The sequence below is a fragment of the Rhinatrema bivittatum genome, chromosome 11 (assembly GCF_901001135.1).
Source record: "Rhinatrema bivittatum chromosome 11, aRhiBiv1.1, whole genome shotgun sequence".
NCBI lineage: Eukaryota > Metazoa > Chordata > Amphibia > Gymnophiona > Rhinatrematidae > Rhinatrema > Rhinatrema bivittatum.
The window spans coordinates 23,693,132-23,708,295 of record NC_042625.1 but is presented as its reverse complement, the minus strand read 5'-3'; the positions used below and the strand labels follow the sequence as shown (position 1 = coordinate 23,708,295).

General features: G+C 49.4%; 1 protein-coding gene across 2 annotated transcripts in view; it reads right to left on the bottom strand.

Annotated features, from left to right (window-relative positions):
• The window catches only part of CCDC63 (coiled-coil domain containing 63), a 45,453-nt gene extending 30,797 nt beyond the window's left edge, over window positions 1–14,656 (bottom strand). Inside the window, exon 1 of one of the 2 annotated variants that reach the window (XM_029572091.1) lies at window positions 14,584–14,656. The gene's annotated coding sequence lies outside the window, so the exon portion shown is untranslated. The remainder of the gene's footprint in view (window positions 1–14,583) is intronic. The other variant, XM_029572093.1, reaches the window with a different exon arrangement.
• Window positions 14,657–15,164: the final 508 nt, after the last annotated feature.

Genomic DNA, 15,164 nt, shown 5'->3' with positions numbered 1-15,164 from the left:
ACACAAATACATGAACTCTTTCTCTTTCACTTACGTAGGCTCTCAGTCACACAATTATACACATTCTCTCTCTCTTTCTCTTATACACACAGGCTCTTAATCATACATATACACAGAGGTGTACCTAAGTATTTAGCACCCCTCCCCATATATAATTTTAAAATTTCCTAAACATTGATAAAAATTTCAAAACAGCAGACACATCGAATAACACCCAATAATTAAAATAAGGATTTAAAAAATCTCCCGCTTTCCATATCTGTCATCCTAAGATTGTCATAGACTGGGGGCACACGTGCACACACACAATATGCGCCCTCTGTCTCACACATACACACACACATATACACATACACACTTGGTGAGAGATGGAGGTAGTGTGTGTGTTTATGAGAAAGAGAGATAGAGGAAGCGTGTGTAAAGTGTGTGTAAATGTGAGTGTGAGTGAGACACACACACACATATACTTCCTGTGTCTCTCTCAGAACACAAACATGCTTCTTCTATCTCTCACCCACACACATGCTTCCTCTCTCTCTCACACACACTAATACACACTTACACATATGCAGACAAAAACTGAACTGGAAACCACAACTAGCCAGATTCCGTATGCAGTGCAGTAATGTAAAAGCAGAACATCACTATTCCTCAAAACAATACAATCAAGAAATATAAATCAATCAGAACAGTAAAACCATACTAAAAAGTTATATATATCAAAACAGATGATGAATAGAATTACCAAACACTAATAAAATATTTCAAAATAACAGACACATCACATCTAATAATTAAAACTAACAAGGATAAAAAAATCTTTTGCTCTCCATATCTGGGAACTTTAGATTTCTAGTCATCCTGAGATTGTTGTGGATTAGAGGAGAGCGCAAAAATGTTAACCCCTCTCACACACATAAATACAGGCACACATGCAGAGGCACAGGCATACTCTCTTACATAAACCCACACAGGCACTCACAGATGCACGCACACATGCACACACACTCACACCCTCTCATACACTCAATCACACACACATACCCTCTCTCATACACAGGCACCCTCTCATACACACACACACACACACACACACACTCTCTCTCTCATACACACACACACACACACTCTCATATACAGGCACTCACTCTCACAGGGCTAATCTCTTGCTCTCTCACACACATTTTAGACTTTTTCTTCAGCGGCTGGCTGCAAAGCAGGGCTTCATCATCTGCCGCCAGCTCGGAGAAAACGGCGGCATGGCATGGCCTCTTCTGCCGTCAGCTCCAGGAAAACCCAGCACCCCAGGGCCTCGCTTTTGCTGGTGGGGAGTAGGAACCCCACCAGCATGTGCATCACCACGAGACCACAGCAATGGCTCCCCTCCCCCTGTTAGCACCTGGGGCAGACTGCCCTCCTTGCCCTCCCCCCCCCCCCCCTTAGTAAGCCTCTGCATATACATGCTCTCTCTCACTTATACATACAGGCTCTCAATCACACACAAACAGGCTCTCAATCTCTCACGTACATGCTGTCTCTCACATACACACACACAGGGTCTCAAACACATATGCTCACTCATTCACTCTCTCCCCCCACCGAACAACTAGTGGCAGCAACAGCTTTCTCCTCTTCCAGCCCTTGCAGCCTCGAGAAAGAGGCCCATTGGCTGCGGGGAGCTGATGTTGCTCCTCTTTCTACTTCGGGCCGCGCTGCTCTTCTCCTTCGGGCCGATGCTGCACACGCTTGTACCTAGCATGGTCTCTTCTTTCCACACGCGAGGCCTCCATACACCACTTCCTCTTCTGGGTCGTGGGGGAGGTGGGGCGGGAGGAAGAGACCATGCTGCTAGTACCTCTGAGTGCTTCTTCCATCTCTCCTGCCGCCGTCTGCCTGGTCGTCAGCGTTTTAAGCCCGGGCGGAGGAAGTGTTCGCATCTCGCTGGGGCAGGGGGAGCAGCTGGGCCAGCAGGGGACCGGGAAGTGTGGCATCACGCTGGTGTGTCAAGACACACTGATTGAGGACTGCTAAAACTATGGTGTCTGAAGACTGGAGGGTGGAAAATGTAACTCTGATCTTTAAAAAGGGCTCCAAGGGTAATCCAGGAAACTATAGACTGGCAAGTTTGACTTCAGTGCTGGGAAAAATTGTAGAAACTATTTATTTATTTATATGCTGCCTAGTCCAAAGAACAAAATCACATTACATATAGAAAGACATAGTTTAATGGGACACAGCCAGCATGGATTTACACAATGGAAGTCTTGCCTCACAAATTTGCTACATGTTTTGAAGGAGCTAATAAACATGAGAATTATTTATTTATTTAAAGATTTTATTTTTTTTTAATATACAGTTTATATATACAGACAAAGGTGTGAACTAATGCTCCATGAAGTTAGTAAGGAGCACATTCAAAACAAATCGGAGAAAATTATTTATTGCGAACGTGGTCCCTTGGGCTGAGGTGGGGTTGGCACTACTCGCAGGGAGGAGCCCTGCAAGTCCCCACCATCGGCAGGCTGAGGCAGAGGCCCAACGGGGGCTTTACCTGTACTTCGGTGCAGGCCTCTGTTGCTGAGGAGAAGAACTGTAGAGGAGGAAAAATCACAGGCCAGAGTCTGGGGCAGACTGAGAACAGACATAGACTGAAACAGGCAGTAATCAGGAACAGACAGCATTCAGACGAGGTCATAAGACAAGCTGAGGTCGGAGGCAGGCAGAGTACAAGCGAAGTCGGGTCAAGCAAGCCTGGGTCAAGGCCAGAGATCTGTCCAAGGAGAGGCAGACTAGAAAGGCAGGCAGGGAGGCCCGGAACAGCATGGATGGGCCAGAGACACAGAAGACACCAAGGAACTGAAGACTGACCCAGACAAAGACTTGACTAAGAACTGAAGAGACAACCAGGAAGACAGATGAGAAGACGAAGACCACAGGGCTGAAGACAAAGACGAGAGATGCAGGGCTGGAACAGACGATGAAGAACAATGGAACTGAAGCACAGAACTGGAATCAAAAACATGCTGGAACAGGGGACACAGGAATGAAGTTGCTGGCAACTCACACTACAGGAATCAGGATGACCTGTTGCCAAGACAAGGGGCAAGAGCCTTTTATAGGCCAGGACTATGACGTCATTCTCAGGGGCCATGGGGCTTTTCCTGCCGCTGTCCCTTTAAATCATAGCATGCCGCGCGTGCACCTAGAGGAGCCCTGGGAGAGAGTACAGGAGCGGCGGCAAATTCAGGTGGTGTGCATCAGGGCCTGGTCAGACGTGGTGGGCAGACGCATGGTCTACTGGGGGGGGGGCTGCTATGGCATCGGGGGAGCCCAAGTGCCAGTCGAGTCTGAAGGGAAGACTCCCGTGGCAGTCCACAGGAGCAGTCTGCGGACCGTGAATTGCAAGACTACCCCCCTTTTAAAGCCCCTCTCCTGAGGGCCTGGATTTGTAAGAGTCCACACAATGAAAACCCCTTCAGGCACTTGAAAGTTTCTTAGCTCGGGTGGTAGCTTCTACAACCAAATGATTAGTTTTCTCCCCTAGTTCATGCAATTACAGGGATGGAGGCAGAGCCACCAGCACAGGAATAAACCCCTCTGGGTTGCGTTGGAGAAAGACTGGCCTCACTACGAAGGTGGGGTGATTCTCTTCTTTTCAGAAGCTGAACGGGTAGGACTAAATAGAAGAACATAAGAACATAAGAAATTGCCATGCTGGGTCAGACCAAGGGTCCATCAAGCCCAGCATCCTGTTTCCAACAGTGGCCAATCCAGGCCACAAGAACCTTGCTGAAATAAGGTATGCAAGATTCATATCTCTTCATCTTTATTAATGATGACGAACTCAGGTCTCTCCTTGACATAATCGTATTCTCTTTGCGGACTTCCACACTCGGACCTCTCTTGTCCCAAGCATTCTTGACTCAACTTGGAGATATCTTCACAGGAATTTCCCTGGAGGTGCAGTGGAGTGGCTTGAGTTTCTTGAGATTCTTTATATGGGGTCAGGAGTCTCGGAAGGGCAGAGGCCACAGTCATTGGACAGAATGACCTTTCAGAGTCCATACAGGATTTGGCATACCCAGGTCTCCACTGGGTAGGTTCTGGCATGGACCAGTCAAATTGCGGCTGGGGTTGCTGGAGCTATGGTAGGCCCAACACAACTGGACATATGGCTCTGGACAGAACGTGGAAACTGATAGTCTCTGTGTGAGAAGGGCCAATATGTAACATGAGTGGCCCAGTGGACCAGGTCACCTGACAAGGAAGAGGGTCTCCATAGATGGATGATGGTGCCAGAGGGAAAGGAGGGGAAATTGTAAGAATTTGGAATCAATCCACAAGTTCTTGCTGTATAAAATTCCCCTGGAGCTGGAGTCCACCAAGGCCCGAGTGGAGACATAAGTTGAAGACTGCTGCAACATGACTGGCATAAGCAACTAGACAGTTGAGGTAGTTAAGCCTAGGGTCATTCACCCAGGAGACTCTGGTCATGGCAAGGGTTTCCTTCTCTCTGGGCATTGAGCTAAGAGATGGTCTTGACCCGTGTAGTATAGACAGAGGCCTAACTGTCTGCATAGATTTCTCTCCTCGGGTGTCAAACAAGTGTGACCAAATTACATGGGTTGTTCTGGTGGCAGAGTCACTGATGTGGCAGGATCAAGGAGAGGGTTGAAATGATGGTGTCCATGCTACAATCCTCTTTACCGAATGACCCTCTCGGGCTCATTCCTGAAGGTGTCTGTCTTCCCCGTAAGGTCAATGAGCGCTTCCAATGAGATGGGAAGTTCTCGGGCAGCAAGCTCATCCTTAATTCGAGGTGAGACACCTTTAAGGGAAATAGTAAACATAGAAACATAGAAATGTCTGCAGAAAAGTGTTGCGGTCCCAGTTGCGGCAGCCGCGACTAGGCCCTTACCTCCTTGGTCCCGGCCCGTCTCCGAGGGTCTGCGGCCTGTTTCGCGGCATCCCCGCGGGAAAGACACCGCCGAGAAGCCCTGCCTGGACGCCTTCTCCTTAGGCGCGCGCTTACAATCCGCGCTTATGAAGGCCGTTTCCCGCCACTGGAAGCTCCGCCCTATCCACGACGTCAGACGTTGCAGCCTATGTAAGGCCGCCGCGGAGCCCAGGACTTTGCCTTGCATCGGGGTTCCTTGTGGTCCTCTGTTGCTCCATGCCCCGGAGTGTGCTATTGCGTTAGCAACTCCGTTTCCTGCCTGAGACTTGTTTCACTCCGTGCCCAAGTCTTGCTTCTGTCTGGCTTGCTTGCAGTAACCTGTTCTGCTTCAGTTCCAGCTTGGTTCCAGTAGCCAGTCCTGCTTCAGCTCCTGTCTGGTTCCAGTAGCCAGTCCTGCTTCAGTTCCTGTCTGGTTCCAGTAACCAGTTCTGCTTCAGTTCCTGTTTGGTTCCAGTAGCCAGTCCTGCTTCAGTTCCTGTCTGGTTCCAGTAGCCAGTTCTGCTGCAGTTCCTGCTTGCTTCAGTCCTAGCCTGCTTCAGTTCCAGCCTGTCTCCTGATCCCTGCCTGCCTGCTCCAGCTCCAGCTTCCGTGATCTCCTAAGTCCCAGCGGCTGGACTCCTACGGGCTCCTCCCGGGGGAGTACCAGCTTCCAGGGTGAAGCTCATGCCCAGCTCCTGCCTGGTATCCGCCTCCTGACCTGTCACTCACCAGAGACTATAGTACACCTCTCCCCAGTCTCTCACAGGTCGGCCCAAGGGTCAACTAAACAGTTCACTCACAACAGATTGCAAGTCCATGGACTCGGCCGAGGTACCAGGATCCCAGGATCTTCCTGTGTTGGCTCTGCAGCTACAACAGCAACTACAGTACCTGGATGTCCTGGCCGGATCCGTTGGGCAATTGGCTGCCCGAATGGATGCCCACGATACCCGTTCTTCGCCTGCTGTGGGTTCGAGACCCGAGGATGCAGCCTCACCCGTGACTCAGCTGCCGCCGCCTGCTCGCTACACTGGAGATGCTAGAATCTGCCGTGGGTTCTTAAACCAGTGTTTCGTGCGCTTCTCGCTATTGCCCCAGCAGTTTCCCATGGACTCCGTCAAAGTAGCGTACATTCTCTCCCTGCTCGATGGAAAGGCCCTGGTGTGGGCCTCCCCACTGTGGGAGCGTAACGACTCATCCTTGGACGACTTGCAGCAGTTATTCACCAACTTTCACCAAGCCTTTGACGAACCCGCCCGCCAAGCCTCAGCCACGTCAGAGTTGCTACAACTTCGCCAAGGATCCCGTTCCCTGGCGGACTATGCATTGGATTTCAGGACACTCGCTCAGGAAGTAGGTTGGCAGGACAATAGCCTTAAAGCCATCTTCTTGGAAGGGTTGTCAGGGTGCATCAAGGACGAGATTGCCGCCCGGGATCTCCCGGAAGATCTTAATGCCCTCATTGACAGCGAGCACGAGAATTACGCACGACAAAGCACAGCCCTGCCCGCAGTTCCTCACGCCCCCTGCCTTCACCCAAGCCTGCCCGTCCTGATGTTTCTGCCTCTGAATCCATGCAGTTGGGACGTGCCCCGCTCTCCCTTGAGGAGAGACAACGCCGCCGCTCGATGGGCTTGTGCCTTTACTGTGGTCAGAAAGGCCATTTCTTGGCACCTGCCAGGAGCGTGCGGAAAACTCCAGAACCTAGGAGGTCGGGAGGAGCTCCTCCTAGGTTGTGCCACAGCTCCTCAGAGTATGATACCCATTACCTTGGAATTTCCCGGAGGGTCCTTGGAAACCCTCGCATTCCTAGATTCCGGAGCCGGAGGTAATTTTATCCAGCAAGATTTGGTCTCTCAAATGCAGATTCCTACGCAGAGACGAGAAGTTCCACTCCGGATTACCTCCATTCAGGGAACGCTCCTGCCAGGTCGCATATTGACCGCCACGGCTCCCATCACAGTCTGCACCGGAGCGATCCACTCGGAGGAGATAGCCTTCCTGATTCTTGAAAAGGCTGTCCACCCAGTGGTGCTGGGGCTGCCTTGGCTCCAAAGGCACTTGCCTGTGATCCAGTGGGATACTCTGCAAATCACTAAGTGGAGTCCCTATTGCCTCGCCCATTGTATGAAGGTTCCCAAGCCTCCAGCACTTCTGCTTTTGCACTCCGCCCTTGGACCTCCAGCACCATACGAGGACTTTACGGATGTCTTCTCGAAGACTAAAGCAGAGATTCTTCCGCAGATTCTGTAGCAAAGGATCTGTACACTCCCATAGGGGAAAGGCCCATGCTAGGGCCTTCCCATCCAGTAACGAGAGGATGTAGGTCATCTTTGTCAGATCGTCTGGATACAGAGAACCTTGTAGGGAGAAGTGCATGTGGCACTGATTCAAAAATCCACAACATTTCAGGGGTTCTTTGGCATACCGAGGTGGAGCCAGAAGCTGAGGTATAGGTCAGTTAGTTCCTGGAGGCAGTGCTGGTGCCGCTACTGGCGGAGGGTGAACGATGGGCATAGTCAAGGTGTCTATCCATGCGGTGAGACTGTTCAGGTCTATGGCTAGAAGCGCTACAGCCACCTGGAGTTCCTGAAGATTATGGGCTAGACCGGACAGGTCCACCGGGTCCATACACTGGAACAGGGGACTCAGGAATGAAGATGCTGGCAACTCATACCACAGGAATCAGGATGACCTGTTGCTGAAGCAAGGGCTGAAGGCAGGCAAGAGCCTTTTATAGGCCAGTACTCTGATGTCATTCTCAGGGGCCCCGGGACTTTTCCCGCTGCGATCCCTTTAAATCATAGCATGCCTCGCGTACGCCTAGAGGAGCCCGGGGAGAGAGTACAGGAGTGGCTGCACCTGCTGCATATCGGAGGTGACTTCGGGTGGTGTGCATCAGGGCCTGATCGAATGCGGTGGGCAGCTGCGTAGCCTACTGGGGGGCCTACCACGGTGTTGGGGAGAGCCTGAGCGTAAATCGAGACTGGAGATAAGAGTGGTGGTCCGTGGGAGCGGCCCATGGACCACCAGTTGCAACATTCTTTTTCACTCAACACAAATTAAGCTCTGGAATTTATTTCCGGAGGATGTGGTAAAGGCGGTTAGCATAGGTTCTTGGAGAAGTCCATAGACTGCTATTAACCAGGTAGACTTGGGGAACGTCACTGCTTATCCCTGGATGTTAGCAGCATGGGATCTTTCTACCCCTTGGGATCCTGCCGGGTTCTTCTGACCAGGATTGGCCACTGTTGGAAACAGGATACTAGGCTGGATGGACCCTCCATGTGACCCAGAGTGGCATATCTTATTTTCTGAGTGTGAAGAAAATGGGGGCTGCATGAGGTCAGTAGATCACCAAAAGTGAGTCGTACATTGGAAGGTGCTTTTTTTTTAAAGTGCTGCTGGGCTTTTAAAAGTCAGTGCATAATCTGAAAACGTTGAGCTTGCCTGTGTGTGACTTCGCTGTCTCTTCTCGCTCGCATCCGGCCCACCTTTTGATTATAAATCCCTTGCTTGATTTTGCTTATGCCTCTCAGCAAAAAAAACAAAATACAAAGTCTGTCTCTGCAGCTAATGTCACTGGACAAACGACTGACATCATGAAACGATGACCAGCTTGTGTGATGACATCTGGTTTCAGGTGAGCACATCCTGACCTTCATACATTCTTTTCCTCCCAGACAGGAATGGGGTGTGTGCAAGGAAATGAAAGGGAAAAAAAGCTGGAACTCAAGTAACCTGATCTCTACAGGACTGTGTCCCAACCCTCTCCTGGAGGCATGAGCGAGATTTGCATATCCTGGGTCTCCAATGTATGCAAATCTGTCTCATGCATATTCATTCTGGATATCCTGAGAACCCAGCTGGTTAGGCGAGCCTCCAGGAGAGGGGTGGGAAACGCTGCTTTAAACCATCTTTTCCACTGGGTTTTTGGACCAAGCCTTTCCATTTGGGATGTTTGCCAGACAGTCATAATTTTACTTTTATCATATGCCCTGCTCGAGTGATGATTATCCAAACCTCTGGCAAAGTGCCTCTTCTGTCATGCCATTTACTTTTTTGGTAGAGCAACATATTTTTAACTGACGTAAAACGTTTTGATTCCTAAGAGCGGTGACTATTTCATAGAGAATTGGCCGTAACAACAGCTTATGACCAAGCTGGATAATGAGATGTCTGAGCCGTGCTATTATTCTCCAGAGCCAAAGCTTTGGGCTGCGTCCCATGTACCGTTCCCAACACCAAAAATATAATGGCTGCCAAAATTCACAGAAAGTTCAAAGAGCGGGAGTTATTCTGGTAGCCCCAAACCTGACGAGAAAAAGCATTTTAAACCAGGTGTACAAATCCCAGTTCTTGTTCAGTCTCAAACAAGCATCGTGCAAGGACGCCGTGCTATAGAGCAACGTGGTATTGTCAAAAGGGAGACAAAGGAGGCAGCCTGATGCCCAGTGGTAAGGGCTATACCCCACCCTGTGGGAGACCAGGAAAGGATCCAGGGCCCCTGCTAGCTTTTTTGCTGCCCTGTGTGAACTATTACTGTGCTCCTACCCCCCCCCCCCCCCCCCCCCCCCCCCGTTCATTCATTCTCTGTCCCGGGCCCAGCTCCCTTCAGTGATACAAACTTTAAAAACTGATCCCCCCCCCGCCCCCGAATCCATGGCTGGGGCAAGGGTATTAGGTGCCCCAGGCGAACCTTATACCTTACACAATGCGGCCCCCCCCCCACCCCATTCCACAGATACAGTTGAGTTATGCCTTTATATTTTACATGAAAAAAATCAAAGTACAGTATTCTGAGGTAAAAATATCCCTTACATTATATTTACATGCACCACTGTGATGCCAACCAGAAATCCCTGCAAAAAAAGACACCTGGAACCCATATGGTATTAGGCCTATTATGATGTGTGCTGGGTGTGGGTTTGAACCTCTGAATGCCCTAAAACACTAATACACTTCCTATTAGGAGAATGCCTCACCTCAGTCACACATGCAGAACATAAACAGACCCTCACCAAATTCAGAATAGAGCAACCATAAAGTAGAAATACAAACGTGCAGACAGAAACTGAACTGGAAACCGCAAGAAGCCAGACACTTTGGGGCGGATTTTCAGAGCCCTGCTCGCGTAAATCCGCCCAAAACCGGGCGGATTTACGCGAGCAGGGCCCTGCGCGCCGGGAAGCCTATTTTACATAGGCCTCCCGGCGTGCGCAGAGCCCCGGGACTCGCGTAAGTCCCGGGGTTCTCGGAGGGGGGCGTGTCGGGGGCGTGTCGGGGGGCGGGCCCGGTCGTTGCGGCGTTCCGGGGGCGTGTCGGCAGCGTTTTGGGGGCGGGTACGGGGGCGTGGCTACGGCCCGGGGGCGTGGCCGCGCCCTCCGTACCCGCCCCCAGGTCGCGGCCCGGCGCGCAGCAGGCCCGCTGGCGCGCGGGGATTTACGTCTCCCTCCGGGAGGCGTAAATCCCCCGACAAAGGTAAGGGGGGGGTGTAGACAGGGCCGGGTGGGTGGGTTAGGTAGGGGAAGGGAGGGTAAGGTGAGGGGAGGGCAAAGGAAAGTTCCCTCCGAGGCCGCTCCGATTTCGGAGCGGCCTTGGAGGGAACGGGGGGAGGCAGCGCGGCTCGGCGCGCGCAGGCTATACAAAATCGATAGCCTTGCGCGCGCCGATCCAGGATTTTAGTGGATACGCGCGGAGCTAAAATCCAGCGTACTTTTGCTTGAGTCTGATGCGCAAGCAAAAGTAGGCTGATCGCGCTTCTTTTAAAATCTACCCCTTTATGCAGTGCAACAATGAGAAAACAGAACCATCACCATTCCTCAAACATCAAACAATAAAATCAAGAACTAAAATAAATACATAATCATAGTACTATAAACATACTAATAATATTATTTTTAAAAAGCTGATGAATAAAAGATAAAATAATTAAAAACTCATATACAAGTTTTTTTAAAGGTCCCAAATACCAGTAAAATATTTCAAAACAGGAGACACAGCAAAAAGCTCTTGAAAAATAAAACTTAAAAGGATTTAGAAAATTCATGCTCTCCACACCTGGGAACTTTTGATTTCCAGTCACCCTGGGATTGTTGTGGAGTAGTGGGAGTGGGATGCACAAACTTTCTCCTCTCTTATATACACACATACACCCCCCCTCTCAGACAAACCCCCAGGCATCTACAGCTCTTCTTTGGTTGGGATCTGCCAGCAGCCTCAGGCCCTCATCTTCATTTCAGTTGCTGGCAGGTTGGGATCCATCTGCAGCCCATTTTCTCTCTCTCACACTAACACAATCCAGGCAGCTCCCATTCTCTCTTTCTCTCTCACACACACACACACACACACACACACACACACATGCATACAAAACCCAAGTAGCTCCCTTTCTTTCTCTCACTTTGTCTCTCTCACACACACAGACACCAGACAAGTTCCCATTTACACCCACACTCCCCAGGCAGCTTCCCTTTCTCATACACAAACCCTGCTCATCCCGGGAAGGCTCCCATGCATGCATGTGCACATACACACACACACACACACACACCCATCACAGGCAGCATCCCATTCACACACACACTCGTGAGAATTCGTGAAGTTTAGCACTGTGAGTGTTGAATCCCGCGGGGCCAGCACTGGAGGAGGAGTTGCAAAATGGGTTTCCTCTGCTGTGGCCTCCTCTTCTTCTGCCGCCGGTGGGTTTGGGACCACCGGCAGCACCATAGGCCTCCTCTTCCTCCGCTGCCGGTGAGATTAGATCGACCGGCGGCACCACGGACTTCCATCTTCCGCCACTGGTGGGATTGGGTCCACCAGTGGCACCACGGGCCTCCTTTTCTTCTACCGCTGGTGGGATCGGGTCCGCCAACAGCAGCACAGGTTTCTCCCGTCTCCTGATGCCACTCCACCGGGTGTGCCACCCTGTGCAATTACACAGTTTGCACACCGGGTGGCGCCGGGCCTGGGAGGACCCCCTTCCCAGACCAGGTTTCTGCTTGTTTTGCTGCTAGGGGCTGGACTCTGCAGAGGCGGTGCTCAGCCCTAAGGGAAGGGAACCCAACCACTGTACAGTGTGGCATAATAGGGTAAATAAATCCTCCCCCCCCACCCCCGAACACACACACTGGAGCAAGCAGGAAAGGGCTAGAATCCTTCCTTTTTCTGGCTGGAAGCTGGCAGCCTAATTTTAAAGTAGGTCAAGCATTGCAAAGGGTTGCCAAAAACAGCCCTTTACCACCTGAAAAATCATCATGGCTCTGCTGCAGAGAGAAGGGAGCAGTAACTGGAATCCCAGGTAGTCCCACCTACAAGCCTCCTGATGACGTTTCTTCAAAATCGCCTTTGGAAACCCAAATCCGGCCTAGATGTCAGTTACTCATGGTAGCAGGGGCAGCAAGCCTTTAAAATGTGCATGTTTTATAAATAGACTGAGGCAGAAATGTTCTCTGCCTACTTACACTGAATAAGAGTAGACTGATCAGGAACCACAAATTTCTCTTATCGCCCAGCTGCATCCAATCGGTTCTTATGGTCTTTGTCTTCAATTATATTTCACCTATTAACATCCTTTGAGAGCTTACATGGTTTTCCCTCATTCTCCTCAAACACTGAGCGGTCCACATTCAGCCGCTGACCAGCTAGGAAAAGACTAACCCAAAAGGAAAAATCCACAAAAAGAACCAAGTAATACACAGGTGAAAACCGAATAATACCCAAAAGTAACCAAAGTTAAGAGAGCTTATAAAGAGACCATCATACTTGGGGGACATTTAATCGCTAAAGGCTGGACTATTCAGCAAAAGGATATGTCCCCTTATTTTTTCAAATCATTGGGCTCAATAAAGTGTCCACAACACCAAAAAACATTTTTAAATATTTTTCTAATATTTTCTTTTATAATATTGATAATCTTATAGATTCTTCAGAAATCTTCAAAGAAAAAGAATTACTTATCTTTTCCAAAATATCAGCATAATCTATCCACTTGGACACTAGCCGGAACTATTGGTATTATGCCAAGAAGATGCCCCTTTCGCTGGATAGTCCAGCCATGTTGAGCTTTGGATAAACTAATCCGGCAACCTTAGCCAGGATATTCAGCAGCATGGACACCCCCTAACTACCTTACAATTAGCCAGATAAATGTAACTAGCTAACATCAGGGCTGCTCTTCAGCTCCTTGAATACCTTGTACAATTCTGGTCGCCGCATCTCAAAAAAGACATTGTTGTGATGGAGAAGGTACAGAGAAGGGCAACCAAAATGATAAAGGGGATGGAACAGCTCCCCTATGAGGAAAGGCTGAAGAGGTTAGGACTTTTCAGCTTGGAGAAGAGACGGCTGAGGGGGGATATGATAGAAGTCTTTAAGATCATGAGAGGTCTTGAACGAGTAGATGTGACTTGGTTATTTACACTTTCAAATAATAGAAGGACTAGGGGGCATTCCATGAAGTTAGCAAGTAGCACATTTAAGACTAATTGGAGAAAATTGTTTTTCACTCAATGCACAATAAAGCTCTGGAATTTGTTGCCAGAGGATGTGGTTAGTGCAGTTAGTGTAGCTGGGTTCAAAAAAGGTTTGGATAAGTTCTTGGAGGATAAGTCCATTAACAGCTATTAATCAAGTTTACTTAGGGAATAGCCACTGCTATTAATTGCATCAGTAGCATGGGATCTTCTTAGTGTTTGGGTACTTGCCAGGTTCTTGTGGCCTGGTTTGGCCTCTGTTGGAAACAGGATGCTGGGCTTGATGGACCCTTGGTCTGACCCAGCATGGCAATTTCTTATGTTCTTATGTTAGCCGGACAGCACTGAAAATCGACATTCATCCAGCTAACTTAGCCGGATAACTGGCTTCACCCTGGAACACCCCCCACTTTGACCCCAGGCTAGTCGGATAACATTTTAGCCATGCAACATTTATCGGACTGTCTTGGGGTCGGTCAGTGTGGCAGGATTTTCAAAACCCTACAATTGTTCGCCTAAGTCCAGACTTAGCTGAACAAATGCTGCTGAATATCAGCCTCTGATTTGTCTGTCTGTCTGTCTGTCTGTCTTAATGAGATTGTAATCTCCACATACTAAAGCCTGTCTCTTATGTGTACTGTATCTGTACAATGCTGCTCACACTTTGAACTACTATATACAGATTTAGTAGTAGTAGCAGGCCAATTTACTCTTTATTTCAATTATCCAGGGATATCCACAGGAAAACCAGAATGCAAGAGGCAGACCTGTGAGGGTAAAAACATCTGAGCTCCCGAGGTAACAAGTCTTTTGAACAGTATTCATTTATTTTAGCAGAATGCAGAAGGCAGACCTGTTGAAAGCAGACAGCAGCTCTCACATGACTATAGTATGCAGCTAAATTGCCCATGTTGAATGCAGTAGCCTTTAAGAAAGGAGTTTTGTATATAATTGTAAACAGATAGGAAACGCTAATAGTGGAAGTAAGTCCTAAACAGTTCCAGATGATTCAGTGTGCTTTGAAGTCAAGAGATCCTGGGAAAACAAAGCGGAGGGACGTGCTCACCCTTGTCACAGTGGGACGCAGGGCCCCCATGGAGCAGCTTCCAGCGGGAGCTGCCATGTGTGCCCACCCTTTCAAGGACTACATTAAGAGTGTTTAAGAGGTTTTACCTGGTTGTCTCTCTGATGCTGCTGACAGGTTTCTCAGCCCTGTTATTATCAGCTCTCAGCAGCCAAGCACAGAACTTTTACATCATAGTGGGATTTCTGAGACCTCAAGCAAGTGATGTCATAAAAGGCAGAACCACCAGACCTGGCTCCAGATTGTCAGGACAGGCTGATCCAGTCCTGGTTTTACCCACTGCATGCTGGGACTTATTCTGGGTTTCCCTATTGCATTCCCTAAGACAAGCAAGACTATAAGTGCCAGCATGCGGGCTCCCTTTCACAAGGGAGCCTGATGCAACTTCAGTGTTCTGGATTTAGATTTCCTTTGGACAGAGGCAAGCACTCCGGGCCCGATTCATTTAAAGTTGTGCCTTGGAAAGGTTTGTCAGCAGGAGGCTATCCATCAACCTCAGCAAATAAAAATACTCATGGTTTCATGGATGCATATATCTCAGGAAACTTGAATAACCCCCTCCTTACCCTCCCTTTACATAAGTTGCTTGCCAGCCATCAGGCCAATGAGAGGTACCTGGGCTGCCTGGTCATGCAGTACAGGGAGGGGGAGCAGAAGATATTGCATGGGA